This window comes from Rhipicephalus microplus, chromosome 5 (assembly GCF_043290135.1).
Source record: "Rhipicephalus microplus isolate Deutch F79 chromosome 5, USDA_Rmic, whole genome shotgun sequence".
Classification (NCBI taxonomy): Eukaryota; Metazoa; Arthropoda; class Arachnida; order Ixodida; family Ixodidae; genus Rhipicephalus; species Rhipicephalus microplus.
In genome coordinates this window covers 82,733,846-82,749,527 of record NC_134704.1, presented here as the reverse complement: position 1 = coordinate 82,749,527, position 15,682 = coordinate 82,733,846, and the positions used below count along the sequence as shown (strand labels likewise).

At 48.2% G+C, this 15,682-nt stretch overlaps 1 long non-coding RNA gene across 1 annotated transcript in view; it reads left to right on the top strand.

Moving 5' to 3' along the window:
- Positions 1–15,627, top strand: part of LOC142817305 (uncharacterized) — a 48,646-nt gene extending 33,019 nt beyond the window's left edge. Inside the window, exon 2 of the long non-coding RNA XR_012895162.1 lies at positions 15,026–15,627. This is a non-coding gene — a long non-coding RNA (uncharacterized LOC142817305). The remainder of the gene's footprint in view (positions 1–15,025) is intronic.
- Positions 15,628–15,682: the final 55 nt, after the last annotated feature.

The window sequence follows — 15,682 nt, the reverse complement described above, 5'->3', positions numbered from 1 at the left end:
TGCGGATATTCTGGACCGTCAAATGTGCAGGACATCTTGCCATTTCTTGAGTAGGGGTGGCTGTCGAAAGTGTTGCTCCCTTTAAAAGGCCAAATTTTGGTTCAAGGCCTTGAAGGCGACGGCTTGAGCGGTGCACAGGCGTCTCCACGCGTGCCTGTCTCGTAGGGCTGGACTCGGTGCTTCTCACAGGGGTGCTGATCATGAGGTGGTTGCACCTAGCTCCTCCACCAGTGTCGCGGGTTATAAAAACAGGGGGTTTATTTAAAAACACGGACAGTGGAACTTGTAGAGACGCTCTCAGAGAAGGCCGCTAAGATTGTCGTCTTCTTCACTCGCCTGCGCTGCGCCTCTCGAGCAAATCCGCGTTCTTTGTTGTCGTTGCTATCTCGCTGCTAAATGCAGCTATGCACGCGGCAATATTAAGGAGCAGTGGGAGGTTGCTATGTGCAGCTCGGCACCCAAGGTCCAAGACCAGATCTTGGATTGGGCCAAGAGCGTAGCGGAGACCTACGCTGGGTAGGCTCCTCTGACACTCCACCACCGCACCTTTCTCTCTTGGGATAAATAAAATTTCTCTCCTCCTTATCCGCAATGCTGGCTGATTGTCAATGAGTTTCTTTAATGCTATTCACGCCGACAAGGCCGACACTAGTGAATTTCTTATGTATGCTTCTTAACAACGAACCTGTACTCGACTTAGATCCTGGAATTCTTTCGCGTCTAACGATGAAAACCACTCAATGCGTTCAAGCGAAAAGTATACGCTTGCAGGATGCAATGATTCTAATCCGCCGTCGTAGCTCAGCATTGAAAGGGTTGTTATGTAAAAAATGGTACCTCTCACACCTTCACAACATTTATGACTGCAATTATCTTAAGGGTAGCTCCCAATACCTCTTATAATATTTTGCTGGGGTGTTGCGTCCCTGAATCACAATATCATTGTGCGGGACGCGGTAGGCCCATAGTGCAGGGCCCTGAAAATTTAGACCATCTTCCGTTCTTTAACGTGCACCTCAATCTAAGCACACGGGCTTCTAGCAGCTTGCCTCCATTGGAATTCGGCAACCACTGTCAGGATTGCATCCTATGATTTCGGGGCATGAGTCGAGCCCTACAGCCACTGGACCACCACAACATGTTTACCTTAACTTTTATGTCACTGGGGCTTTAAATTAGGGTAACGTGTAATAACATCCGTATAGTTAATTTTTGAGGCGAATCTCCTGATGCCGTGGGTCGTGCATCCGCAATGTTTAGTAGTAGTAGTAGTAGTAGTAGAAGTAGTAGTAGTAGAAGTAGTACTAGTCTCTCAGTAGTAGGTAGCCATCTCTTGTTGAGTCCTTGGAATGTCCGCTGGATGGTGGGCCTTCTGTATGGCAAGTATATGATGAAAACATGCCAGATAACTATACTTCGAGTGTTCACCAGAGAAACGGACAGACGGATGAGCGCATGGATGGACAGACAAGCAGACGCATAGATGGCTGGATGCGTGGCCAGACGGATTGAGGGACAGACAGATGCACATGCAGATGAACGGATGGAAGGATGAACGCACAGAAGGCCGGACGCATGGGCAGACGCACTGACGCACAGACGGGCGTTCGCACGAACAGACGATCGCATGAATGGACGCATAGACGGTCGCACGGACGGACGGAAGTAAGAACAAACGAACGGACAAAAGTGCAGACGGACTGAGGAATGCTTCATCCCACTCATCGGCATTCAGTCAGTGGATATGCTGGGACCGTTTTTTTTAGATATCCATAAACACAGAGCGCTCGAAATCAATGTGGTATCTTTTACGCAGCTTGCCTAATAATATTATTGCGGTTTTGCAGCGTAAAATTATTGAGAACGACCCATAACTGAATAATTTGTTAATTTCAGAATAAAGCTTGAATATTCTCATCAAAATCGTTAAGTTTGGTTGAAAAGTTGGCACGTTATCTCTACATAAGTTAGCCACCGCATTATAGCTTTATTCCAAACAGCAGGAACACAAATATGGACGCAATCTAGCGTATCTGTGTGTCATTGCCCATGGCCCGCCGATTAATTAAAATCCTTCCATCTTCCAAGCTTAGTCAAGGGACACTTTCCTAGATCTAGGGGATTTTCGTTGAGCATAAGAGAAAAGGGAAGTTTATCGCTTCCACGTGAAGCAAGCAGATCGACGGAGGGACATCGCGTCCACAACCTCTATTAAATGCGACGCATTTCTCAGCGAGCTTCGGTGACATTGAGCTTATCTATCTATCTATCTATCTATCTATCTATCTATCTATCTATCTATCTATCTATCTATCTATCTATCTATCTATCTATCTATCTATCTATCTATCTATCTATCTATCTATCTATCTATCTATCTATCTATCTATCTGTCTGTCTGTCTGTCTGTCTGTCTGTCTGTCTGTCTGTCTGTCTGTCTGTCTGTCTGTCTGTCTGTCTGTCTGTCTATCTATCTATCTATCTATCTATCTATCTATCTATCTATCTATCTATCTATCTATCTATCTATCTATCTATCTATCTATCTATCTATCTATCTATCTATCTATCTATCTATCTATCTATCTATCTATCTATCTATCTATCTATCTATCTATCTATCTATCTAGCCACTTTCGACTTTTAGCTCTGCTGGCAGTTCCGGTAATGGTATCGATACCAAACTTGGTATGGCATGACATGACCGTTTGACGAGCATAACAGACTATTAGTCATAAGAGGAAAATTATGAGAGGTTTGTCATGAATGCCATGATTTACATTTCATGGTCTTGCTGCTCTTGTGGTGGTTTTTTTTACAAGACATGTTGCAATACTGGTGTGGTACGGTATGACTGCATGGTGAACACAAACGACAGATCCTAACATGAAATTCACGACATGCGTGTCATGTAACAACAAGACTACATGCCACACTCATGATGCGCTCGTGGCCCTTTCACTAGCTTCGAATATACCATTGTTGGTATTACCGGACGCGAATGGATAACGAAGGTTTGTGACTGGTGCAAACATGATAATCATGAGATGCGTGTCATGTAACAACATGATTACACGCTACGCTCATGATGCTCCGGCGGCCGTTTCGCTAGCTGCAAGTCTACCAAATTCGGTTTTACGTGGCGCGAACAGACAACATAGGTAAATGACAAGTCCAAACATGATAATCATGACATGGGGGCAATATAACATGAATACATGCCACACTCGTGATGCGCTCGCGCCCGTTTCGCTAGCTTAACATATGCCAAATTCAATATTGCGTAACGTGAATAGATTATGAAAATGTGTGACAGGTGAAAGGTGGGACTGGTGTGACTGGTGACTGGTATAATCATGAGAGTCGTGTCTTGTGAGAACATTACTACATGCCACACTCAGGGTGCCAATACACTTCGACGTGACCCGGCGCGCATCCGCGCAGGCGTTCATTTCGTCGCTTCGCGCCGGCGGCGCCACGCCAGCGAAGATCTGTCTGGCATAGACTCGCAGGCGTGCGCCACGCTGCGTTGCTTTGATAATGCGCGTTTGAGCGTGCCCGGCGTTCCTAGCTACGTCGCAAAAAGAGGATGACCCAGTGTTGTCTGCGTAACGTAGTCTCCGCGAAATGCTGCATGTCGCAATTCACACCGGTTGCCACCGGGTCGCACTGACGGACACTGGTCGCGCCGGTGCTCGCGTTTTGCTAGTGTAGCGTCGCTGCGCCCAGCGTGCGCGTGCGTCAGCGTTACGTCGGAGTATATTAGGCCCTTCATGATGTGCTCGCGGCCGTTTCGCTAGCTCCACATATACCGAATTTGGTATCAGGTAACGTGAATAGACGACGAAGGTAAATGACACGTCTAAACATAATAATCTTGTCATGAAAGTTATGTACGCGTTTTTGCCTCCACCATGTAATGTTTTGCTAATTTTAAAGTGTCATATCAACCTTCCTCAATCCGTGCTTCGCATATCATCGATACCCACTGTACGTGGGGTCTGCCAATTTTAATTTTTTGGTTCCTTCTTACACCTTTTCTTTCTTACACCCTTTTTACACTCACCCAATAGCGCTTTGCTAGGCCCAGTAGCGGTTCCGAGAGGTTCAAGGGGGCGGCAGGGCTAGTCTCCGTCCCCAACGCTGTGTCAGTACTCGCCTCTCCCCCACATCATTGCGGTCCATTCTGTGCCATCCGTGTTCGACGTCGATTGCCTTAATGCTTGTTTGAACCAAATGAAAAGTGCTCTCCTTGGAGCCTGCCAAGATTGTGTTTTCCTTTACACAAAAAACTCCCATTTTCACGCCTTTAACTGGCGGCTTTATTTCTTTGGTTTGCTGTTTTTTCATCGCTTTCCCTTCTTTGCGTACGCTGTCACGTTGATAGTGAGCTGCCTCCTATAGCCATGTGCTCCACCAAGGTTTCTGTAAAAAGCGCGGCCAGAGCAGTAGGCTGCATCTAGGCTGCATCAGTAGGCTGCATCTGCCAGAGCAGTAGGCTGCGGCCAGACCAGTAGGCTGCAGTAGGTTGCTAGTAGCGCGTCGTCTGTGTACTTCTTCTCTGTTGTGTGTCGTTTTTTTCGCGCCCCGTATCATCATGAACCAGCACCAACTCGCCCAACTTTTCACTTTACTGTGCATCTATGCAGTTACTTGCACAGTTGAAAGAAAAAGTAAAAAAAAGTGGCTCGTGGAAGACTGCAAGAATATATTTGAAGCGGATATGCAGCAGTCAACATTTCTAATAAACATATCTTTTTTTCGCTATTCAGCAGGTTCAGAGGGAGGAACTGCCTCGCGGCATAATATGCTTTCATGGTTAAACTACTTTTCATCACAATATCCTGTATCAGATATCATAAAAGCTTGAAAGAACGTTTTTCAAGACATTGTTTATAAGGTATGTAGGCGTGCATCCCTTCATGTTTTATATGAACACCAACAAGCCTTCTCTGCAAGAGAGTGTCAAAATATAAGAATTGATGAATTTTTTAAGCTTGCTCGCCAAAATATTTCACGTGCTGGGCTTTACACGCTCGTTTCGCCTATAATTATTATTATTATTATTATTATTATTATTATTCAATTTGCATGCTATTACAAGTGCACTGTATCATAGTGTAAGGTTTCTGTGTTTTGCATGGAACAACTAGCAGTGTTCCTGAACATTATTTTGATAATTTATCCCTTTTTCGGCCTATACGCAATGCTTATTTCTTGGTGATTTGTATAAATACTGTGATACTACATGTCATCCCCCTTCCCCCTAATGTGAAGACTAGTTACCTTTGTGATTTCATGGAATGAAATGTTGTTTCAAGCTCTTCAATTTGTACTGCGACACTATTTCACCTGAAGCATGATGGTTTTAGTGAATATTTTCAAACGAATGCACCATTATATCATAAAAGTGAACTTGGAAATGGTTTTCCACAGCACAAACACATTAGACTTTAAAAAACCACTCTCCATGAAAATATTGGGAAATCTAGGAAATTCTTTCACTCCAGAGAGGAAAAAAACTGGCTCCACCGGTTGGCAGCACTGCTTCCAAGCATTAGATGACGGCTCGTTGCTCTCCCTTCGTTGAGTATGAAGTACACGAAATCATTGAAAACTCTTTTTTTTTCTTAACACATGGCTAGACTTGTATTCAACAATAACTGAGGAACGGCTTTATGCTCTCCTATGTCTAGAACAAGTACTTTATATTGGTAAGCTTTTTTTTTCTAAACACACAAGTCGACTTCTTATGCCCTGAGCTCACCTTAAGCTTCTCGTGTTTGCTCTACACAGGGACAGCCCCGCCGTAGCTGTCCAGGAGCTAGGGTTCTCGGATGCTGACTCAACATTCGCGAGATCGAGTTCCAGCTGCGCAGCTGCATTTTCAATGAAGGCGAAAATGCTGTAAGCACGTATGCTCTGATTTTGGGGCACGTTAAAGAACACCAGGTGGTTGAAATTTTCGGAGTTTTTCACTACGGTGTCTCTCATAATCATATGGTGGTTTTGGGACGTCACCCCAGATATCAATCGCTCTTCATTTGGACAGCTTCAGCTTCGCTGGGACAGCTCTCCCATAGTAAAGTGTGCATAATGGTCTACAGCGTTCACAATTTTTAATAAACTCACAGGCTGATGTTTATGGGCTCGTTATTACTAGAATGTTATGAATGTTTTTGTTTTTTATACATAGTGTAAATAATTTTTTTTCTAAACGGAGGAGCAGGTATCTTTCGATAGAGCATATGCAGTATCCTCATAGAGTAACATAGTTTGCGCTGAATCATTCATCATTTTCCCATAAAATAATTCTCCCTTTCTCACTTTATTTACATTTTTTCGTAAAGGCACTTAGGTACAAAGGGTGGGTACGGTCACTAATTTGTTAGGGGTGAGGGGGTAGGTCCCTGAAAGTGAAAGGTGAGAAAAAGTCAGGGGTCGCTTGACTCTCTTGTTTGAGTAGTTATCCGAAGAAAAACATCAGCGCTGAAATATCAATACATGGTGTTCATAGCGGTTGCACTTATTTGTTTTCATCAGTGATATGAGGTGAACAACAAACACTATAGAGATGGAAGTGGCGTGTACTGACAGGCCTTGGGGGCCAGGGTGTTGATCGCTTTTGCCACCCCCCCCCCCTTTGGATCCGCCACTGTGTCGTATCTTAAATAGTTTCACAAAGCTGAATTGCTCGGGACTGTTTTGTCTTGAGTGAATGACTCACTAACAAAGCAAGAACAACAAGGTTTTATTTTGCGTGCCTCGCTTTTATGTGTGACTCTCTTATATGATTCATAAAAGAGAGAAACGAAGACAAAAGTTAGCCTCGTAACTGTCTGCATCGCAGTGCGACACCTCAACAGTGGCTCACGAGAAATAGAGATAAGGAGGAAATAAAAGGATAGGATTAAAAGGTATAGAAATAGAGAGAAGGGGAAGGAGAGAGCGTGGCTTAGGGGCAGCGACATCAGGAAGGAGAAGATAGGAAATATGGACACAGTGGCAAGAATCCGAGGACGGGGCACTACTCATCGAGAGTTGTCGGCGTCAGGAGCTGGCATAGGGCGAGCCAGTCGATCAGGTGCCGTGTCGTCGGAGATCGCGGGGGCACAATCGGTCGGCACAAAATCCAGAGAGCAAGTCTATGTGTGACTGCGCTGACGTCATGGCGATAAGGTGCACGTGCTGTTTTGTCGAAAAATGACATGCTCGCATGACGTAGCACATCTCGCTCTTTTACCAGTTAAGTCTTTGAGATGGGGACCGTGGTCCGTTGGAACGGTAATATGGCGGCGGTGCCCAAGGTTGGCAATAGGATGGCGACACCGCTGGAGTGGAGTGAGCCGTGCCGGCTGGCTTGAGCGAGGTTTGGCAGAAGGAGTTGTGGCACCCTCTGGTCGTGTCGTGTCCAAGTCTTTCGGGGCACGCGGTTGCAGTTAGTTCCCTCGACGACGTCGCTCGTCGTACGACGAGGACACAATCGCAATCCCAGCCTCTTGGACGCTTGTGGCCACCCCAGGCAATCATTTCGGGTGTAAGTGAAAACTCCGCCATACAGTTGGTCTTGCAAAAAACGGTATGGTAGACGAGGGCTCTTCAGAATATGGTTTACTGTCTGCACTCAGCAGGCAACAGCCAAGGCTGCTCTTTTCAGTAGCTAGAGCCGAGCAGGCTATAGACTGCTGATAGCTTGTCTTTTTTATCAGGTTGTCATGAACTTTGTCATTGTTTATCAATTTATTGTGGCAGAAAGTATATGGCTATCGCCGACTTGTAATATAATATATATATATATATATATATATATATATATATTATATTATATTGCCACATTGAATATGCAGCGCGAAGAGGACAACGAAGAACACGCGCAGCGAGTGAAGAAGACGAGGTTCTCTCCCGATCAGTTTGCCAGTATTCTAATACAATTAAAGTGAGTTTCCTGGATTCGACTGCTGCTGTTTCTGCATTGTGACACTGGTGGAGGTGCCGGGTACATGTTCGGGACGCCTGACAACAGCCCCGCATCTGGTCAAGAAAGACTTCCGCGCATCGACACCCCCGTTCACCGCAGCAGCCGGCGCCTGTTAGGCCTCAGCCCGGAGTTTGGTCCATTGCCGGAAAGCGTGACTGTGCCAGAAAGCATGACGGCGCCTGGAAGCACTGGCCCCAACATGTCCAGCCCCAGCACGACACAGGTGACTGTTTTGAACCCTCGACTTCCGGTTGATTTCCACGGAAACGCATATGAGGATGCACATGACTGGCTCGAGGAATTCGAGCACACAGCGAATGTTAACGGTTGGAACACCACAAAGAAATTGGGCTACGTTTATTTTCCGCTTCAAGACGGAGCCCGAACGTGGTTCACGAATCGCGTGTGGTCGTCTTGGGACGAGTTCCGGCAGAAGTTTCTCGACACGTTCACGAGCACTGAAAGACGAGAAATCGCACAGCGTCTCCTCGAATCACGGATTCAGAAACCAAATGAATCCGTTACGATGTTTGTTGAGGACATGGCGCGGCTATTTCGTCGAGCAGATCCTAATATGCCCGAAACCAAAAAGGTTAGCCACCTCATGCGGGGCATTAAGGAGCAGCTGTTCGCTGGTCTCGTACGAAACCCGCCTACAAGTGTGGATGAATTCTCCAAGGAGGCGACATCTATCGAACGCGCACTGCATCTACGTTATCGCCAGTATGACCGCCCAACCCACAGTGCACCGATCAGCGTGGCAGCCTCTACCACAGCAACAACACCCGACGAAGGTTCTTTGCGCCAACTAATACGAGAAATCGTACAAGAAGAGGTCAAGAAACTCGTCGTCAAACCGAATGACTGCGCGATCGCCTCAGTGACGGAAGTTGTACGCCAGGAGATCAGGCAAGCGCTCTCGCTTCCTGAGCCGAACACGAGCAGTCCCAGGGCAAGCTATGCAGACGTAGTCCGCCGACAGCCAGCGAACGTGCCGACACCACATCAGTACCACCAGCAACATCCGCCGACAGCGCCTTGGTACTACAGAGAAACTTCGATGCCGAGGAGGCCACCACTTCGCAAAACTGACATCTGGCGTACCCCTGATCATAGGCCCCTGTGCTTTCACTGTGGGGAAGCAGGCCACATCGTTCGGTATTGCCCGTATCGCGCCGCAGGGTACCAAGGATTTCCTTCTACGGTTCCTCGGCGCCATTTCAACGGAACATCTGACGTCGACACGAGTGTCATGACCCCGCGGGATGTTCCTCCTGGGTTTCGGTCACGCTCACCCTCTCCTGGGCGTTTTTCTCCATCCTCTAGACGGAGCACCACTGACATGCACAGAGGGAGATCTCCTAGTCCACGCCGGGGAAACTAAAAGCAGCGACCTTAGGGGGGAAGGTTGCGAATCGTCGAAGTGCTGAAAATCCCCCATTACTGCCGAGCGAAGAGAGACACATTTTCAATGAATCGACGAAAGATGGGGTTGTTACTGCCGAAGTTGCAATTACGATTGACGGACATGACGTCATGGCATTGGTCGACACTGGCGCGGACTTCTCGATAATGAGTGAGAGTCTGGCAGACACGCTCAGGAAGGTTAGAATGGAATGGACAGGACCGCAGATTAGAGGAGCTGGAGGGCAGCTACTCACACCTACCGGAAAGTGCACCGCAAGAATGAAGATAGGGGATGCATCCTTCGTCGCAACTTTTGTTATCCTTTCTGAGTGTTGCAAGCAGGCAATCTTGGGGATGGATTTCTTGCGTGAATATGGTGCCATCATCAATATTCCGGACGGTGTACTGACCTTTTCAGCGGATCAAAGCGCGGCGCTACACCGAAAATCCCTACGAGTCATTGACGATGTGACCATACCTCCGTTATCGTGCCGCCTTGTTCCAGTCACGTGCAGCGAGCAGAATACTGGAGAAGGAATCGCTGAACAAGTATTGACGCTCCTACTCTCTCGCGGTGTTGCAATTGCCAGAAGTATCGTCAACGTTGTGTGCGGTGAAGCAGAGGTTCTGTTGACGAATTTTACCAACGAGCGACGACACATTACACAAGGCACTACAGTCGCCTACTTCGACGAGATCACCGAAATCTGCGAGTGCTGTGTAGTACAACAGGACGAGCCGCAAGCCACGTCAGCCTCACCACCTATTGACGTAAGCTCGGATTTGTCACCAGCGCAGAGACAGCGTCTAGTAGATCTTCTTCACCAGTTCAGAGACTGTTTTTCATCGACCTCGAGGGTCAGTCAAACGCCACTGACGAAGCATCGGATAATAACGGAGGAGACGGCAAGGCCAATACGACAGAACCCATACCGCGTAGCACCGAAAGAGCGTGAAGCAATCCAGGAACAAGTGAAGAAAATGCTCGATGATGACGTCATCCAGCCGTCAAGAAGTCCTTGGGCATCGCCGGTAGTGCTGGTTAAAAAGAAAGACGGAAGCTTGCGATTTTGTGTCGACTACCGCAAGCTGAACCGTGTGACAAAGAAAGACGTGTACCCATTACCGCGCATCGATGATTCACTCGACAGGCTGAGGTATGCACGCTACTTTTCGTCAATGGACCTCAAAAGTGGGTATTGGCAAATAGAGGTCGACGAGCGAGATAGAGAAAAAACGGCTTTTGTAACGCCTGACGGGCTTTATGAATTTAAAGTCTTGCCATTCGGATTGTGCTCAGCCCCCGCAACATTTCAGAGACTGATGGATACCGTTCTGTCAGGCCTTAAGTGGCAGACATGTCTGGTCTATCTGGACGACGTCATTGTTTTTTCAAAAACATTTGAGGAACACCTGAGCAGGCTGCTATCGGTATTTAGGGCAATAAGGTCTGCCGGCCTGACACTGAAGTAAAGTGTGGGATTGGGCTAGTTGGTGTCATTTTGGTTTCAAGGAGCTTAAATTTTTAGGCCATGTGGTGAGCCATGAAGGTGTTCGACCTGATCCCGATAAGATTGCGGCCGTCAGAAAATTTCCGGTACCAAAAGACAAGAAAGCAGTCAGGCGTTTCCTTGGCCTATGCGCATACTACCGAAGGTTTATTGCCAATTTCTCCAACATAGCCTCGCCGTTAACACGACTCACAAGAGAAGACGTTTCGTTCACATGGGGCGACGATCAACAGGTGGCATTTGACGATCTCCGACAACGCCTGCAGACTCCGCCTGTGCTTGCTCACTTTGATGAGGATGCTCCTACCATGGTCCATACAGATGCCAGCAACGTGGGTTTAGGCGCTGTACTCGTCCAGTGGCAAGACTCAGCCGAGCGTGTGATCGCATATGCTAGTAGGACGCTTTCCCGAGCCGAGTCCAACTACTCCACAACGGAAAAAGAGTGTCTTGCTGTCGTATGGGCGGTTATGAAGTTTCGTCCGTACCTATATGGCCGTTCCTTCCACGTAGTCAGCGACCATCATTCCCTCTGCTGGCTGACCAACTTGAAAGACCCGTCTGGTCGGCTCGCACGGTGGAGCTTACGCCTCCAAGAGTTTGATATGACGGTCGTGTATAAGTCCGGACGGCAGCACGCCGACGCCGATTGCTTATCAAGGTCACCGATAAAGCGCGAAGAGGACACAGAAGATGACAGTATGGCGTTTGTAGGAGTCGTTGACACCACTACGATTTTGTGCAAGCAGAAAGAAGACAGTGAGTTGCTTCCTCTTATTGAATTTTTGAATGGCCGGACAACAGCCGTCCCTAGAAGATTTGCAAGGAGCCTGCCGTCATTCTGCTTACGTAGTGGTGTTCTCTATAAGAAGAACTTTTCTCCCAGAGGAAGTACCCACCTACTTGTCGTTCCGACGTCACTTCGTGAGGAGATACTTTGTGCTTGCCACGATGAGCCAACGTCTGGTCATCTCGGATACACACGCACATTGGCCAGAATCCAACAGAAATACTACTGGCCAAGACTTCCAGCTATTGTGAAGCATTACGTGCGCACGTGCCTCGATTGCCAACGACGAAAATCGCCACCGTTAAAACCAGCTGGGCTATTACAACCAATTCAAGTGCCCACGGCACCTTTTGCCCAAATTGGAATGGATCTCCTTGGACCATATCCGACTTCCCATGCTGGCAACAAGTGGGTAATAGTCGCCACTGATTATCTTACGCGCTATGCCGAAACAAAGGCTTTGTCAAGTGGCACCGCCGTTGAAACCGCACGATTCTTCGTAGAAAATATCGTCCTGAGGCACGGTGCTCCAACAATCATAATAACGGATCGAGGTGCCGCTTTCACGGCCACGCTCGTGAAGACAGTGCTTGAGCTCAGTGGAACCGCCCATCGGAAAACCACTTCCTATCATCCACAAACCAACGGCTTAACAGAATGCCTCAACAAGACTATTGCCGACATGTTGAGTATGTACGTTGACGTGGATCACAAGAACTGGGACGACATTCTACCGTACATCACGTTCGCCTATAATACAGCGCAGCAAGAAACTACACGAAGAACGCCGTTCAGTCTCCTTCATGGCCGTGAAGTGACGACGATGCTTGACGCCATGTTACTGCACGACTGCAATGACATCGATTTGGACGCTGCATCTTTTACCCAACGAGCAGAAGAAGCGAGGCAGCTTGCGCGTGTCCGAATCACCCAGCAGCAAAATTATGACGCCCAACGTTATAATCTGCGACACCAACATGTCGTCTATCGGGCCGGCGACAAAGTTTGGGTATGGAGTCCTATCCGCCACCGGGGACTGTCTGAAAAATTGCTGAAGAAGTATTTTGGCCCCTACACAGTTTTACAACGCCTGAGTGACGTTAATTACGTGGTCGTTCTTGACAACCCCTCGACAACTCGCCAGCAAAAACCAGAAATCGTGCATGTTGTGCGAATGAAGCCCTACTTTTCGGACTGACTTACACCATACATCTACAACACCGTCTTTTGTAGAAGAGCATCGGGACGCTGCTCTCTGGAGGGGGGCAAATGCCACATTGAATATGCAGCGCGAAGAGGACAACGAAGAACACGCGCAGCGAGTGAAGAAGACGAGGTTCTCTCCCGATCAGTTTGCCAGTATTCTAATACAATTAAAGTGAGTTTCCTGGATTCGACTGCTGCTGTTTCTGCATTGTGACAATATTACGTCCACTCTATCCAAGGACGTGACTTACGGCGCGGCTGCTGCCTGGGTGCAGCGGCCAGAAACAGGCTCGTAGACAAGGCATGCCTGGTGCCACCTTCGTGGACCGTTGGCTGACTCTAGTGCTCGAGAGTCGTGGCCCGCCGTGCTGAGTTGGCCACCGAGTGATACGCAATGGTGCTGCACACGGTAGCACATCCGTGTGTGGTGACCACGCCGTACCGTGAGACCTGCACCCTCCGTGCCACTTCTGCCCTGCTGCACGGCAGGAGTACAGTGATCCGAACCGTGAGGCGTTGTTTTTTTTCTCTAACATTAACAGGCTGGAACGTACGCACTCGACAGAATCGTGCAGTAACGAAGCCGCACTCTGGACAGTTTAGGACTGCCTGCTGCGCATGCTTACTATTGCCCTGTAGATATAGTTTTTTGGTTTAGCGCTTTCCTATCTCCTCTTCATTATCGTGCATCATAAAGTTTTTTTTCGTTTTTAACTCTAAAGCGTTCTTGCAAATATGTTTCTAGTACAGCAGTAGCAACCCACGTGATGAACGTACCTAATCATCATGAATTTCCGGGCCCACGACAAGACTCGGACCTGCAATCGTCTGCTATCTCGTAGTCTTGAACCAAGCTCCAGAAGCCCTCGTAGCTGTTTCGCCTTCCCGTCGCGAACCTTTTCCCGCACGTTGTGCCGTAGTTTGTTCCTACTTCTTTTTTTCGCGCCCCGCGCCACCAGCCCTTCGCTCTTCGGTTTCCGTCTCAGTGTAATGACAGGGGTGGCTCGTCACGTTTGCCCGTGCATGGTCAACGAATATAATGATATGAGATGACGCCGGAGCAGATCTTGAACAACATTTATAAGAACAAGGGACTTGATCGACTAACACAAAGACTAGCACAGAAGTACACACTTAAACTGCCTAAAGTCCGAGCGGCTACTGTCCCATCTACGTGGCTACACGATAGCTCACAATTGGTTGAACCAGCGTCCCGAGGAGGTGACAGTCCACGCACGGCGATGCCCCTTGTCTGTAGCGAGCTCAGGCACGCAGGTGGCGCGTGCCGTCGCAGCGGGATACAAGGCTACCGGCAGGCCTCACGTTTATAGACGGCTTTCAGCCATCTCAGGTGGCGGCAGCGATTCGGAACCCATCGTCCCTGTCCCGCACGCCGACGTAGCAGGAGCGGCACACAGTGTCGGTAGCCCCGGACAAGTACCACTGCTCCCGCACCTCGATTTTCAGGGAACAGACTGGAGCTCGGAGCTCCACGGACAGCGCCCTGGTCTGGCGTGTCCCAGCTAAAGCCACCATCAGGACCACCAGGCGAGCACCAGACCCTCTGTTAGCACGCCATGAAAACCTCCAAGGACAGTGCCCTGGTCCGGAGTGTCCTTCGGCTAGGTTTTGAATGGCTCTCTGTGCATTCCCCACCCGCATCTCTTCTTTTTCTTCTTTTTCCTCTTGTGACACGCCCGCACGTGCCAACCTGTCGCCACCTGTCACTGGCTCAGCTTCTTGTCATCATCCTTCTCTTCCTCGGACATTCGCACAAACTTGTTCAAATTTCACCAATGGTTACACGCACACACACTTACGCCACACAAAGTTCCTTCATGCATTATACTCGGCTTGCCGCTACAAGTTCTTTGTGCTTACGCATCACCCATAAAACATGACTTGTGTGTCCTTTCGTCACACGAACGTTTTGGAGTTAAACCAGATTTCAGAGTTGGACCAGATTTCGGAGTTAAACCAGATTTTGGAGTTATCCGAAAAAATCATCAGCCAGCCTTACTTCGCATAACCTTCCAACGTGTTGTTATTGCATTCATTGCATCGCCCTCGTTGCAAAACGTTTATATATTTTCTTTTTTTAATTACACAATTCTTTTTTGTATGTCTTCACAGATAACCGGTACTACTGTGATTGAAACCGGACATGGGTGGGCCAAGAGTTCGCCAACTGCAACTACCTGAACACGGTTTGGGCAGCGTAACGACATGAGGTGCAATGAACCGCCTCACCTGTACGGCATGGACGTCCTAACGCTCATGAACGAGAGCCTGGCCTGTGCTAACCTGATCCCTCCCAGCATGCTATGACACTATCCTGTCACCTACTGAGGATCACCAATGCCAACTCGTCTTTCACATAATACTTTTGCAGTGTGGCCAATGGTCACCCGGCAGTGTATGTATTTATGAGCACAACGCTGATCCTGCTGCGGACCACCTTACTTGACCAAGGGTTCTTTACGGCATTGCACCAAACTGTGCCACCAGTTGCAAGTGTGAACGTACTACACCTTCTCGTGCGCTGTCACATAGCATGGGTTCTCGTGCGCTATGGGTACAACAAATGGCGCAATCCAACACAATGATGCTGCTAATGAAGCACTGTAGGGGCTCGAGAAGTTTTATGTATGATATGTGCCTCGGTGCCAAGAGCAGCAGCTCATGGTAGGCAGTCATGTATTAGCGATAGAATAAAACAATGTGTCACATTTTGATGCTCGTAGTCGATTATCGCTGCGATGTTGATCTGTCTCGCAACTTCAGCCGTCG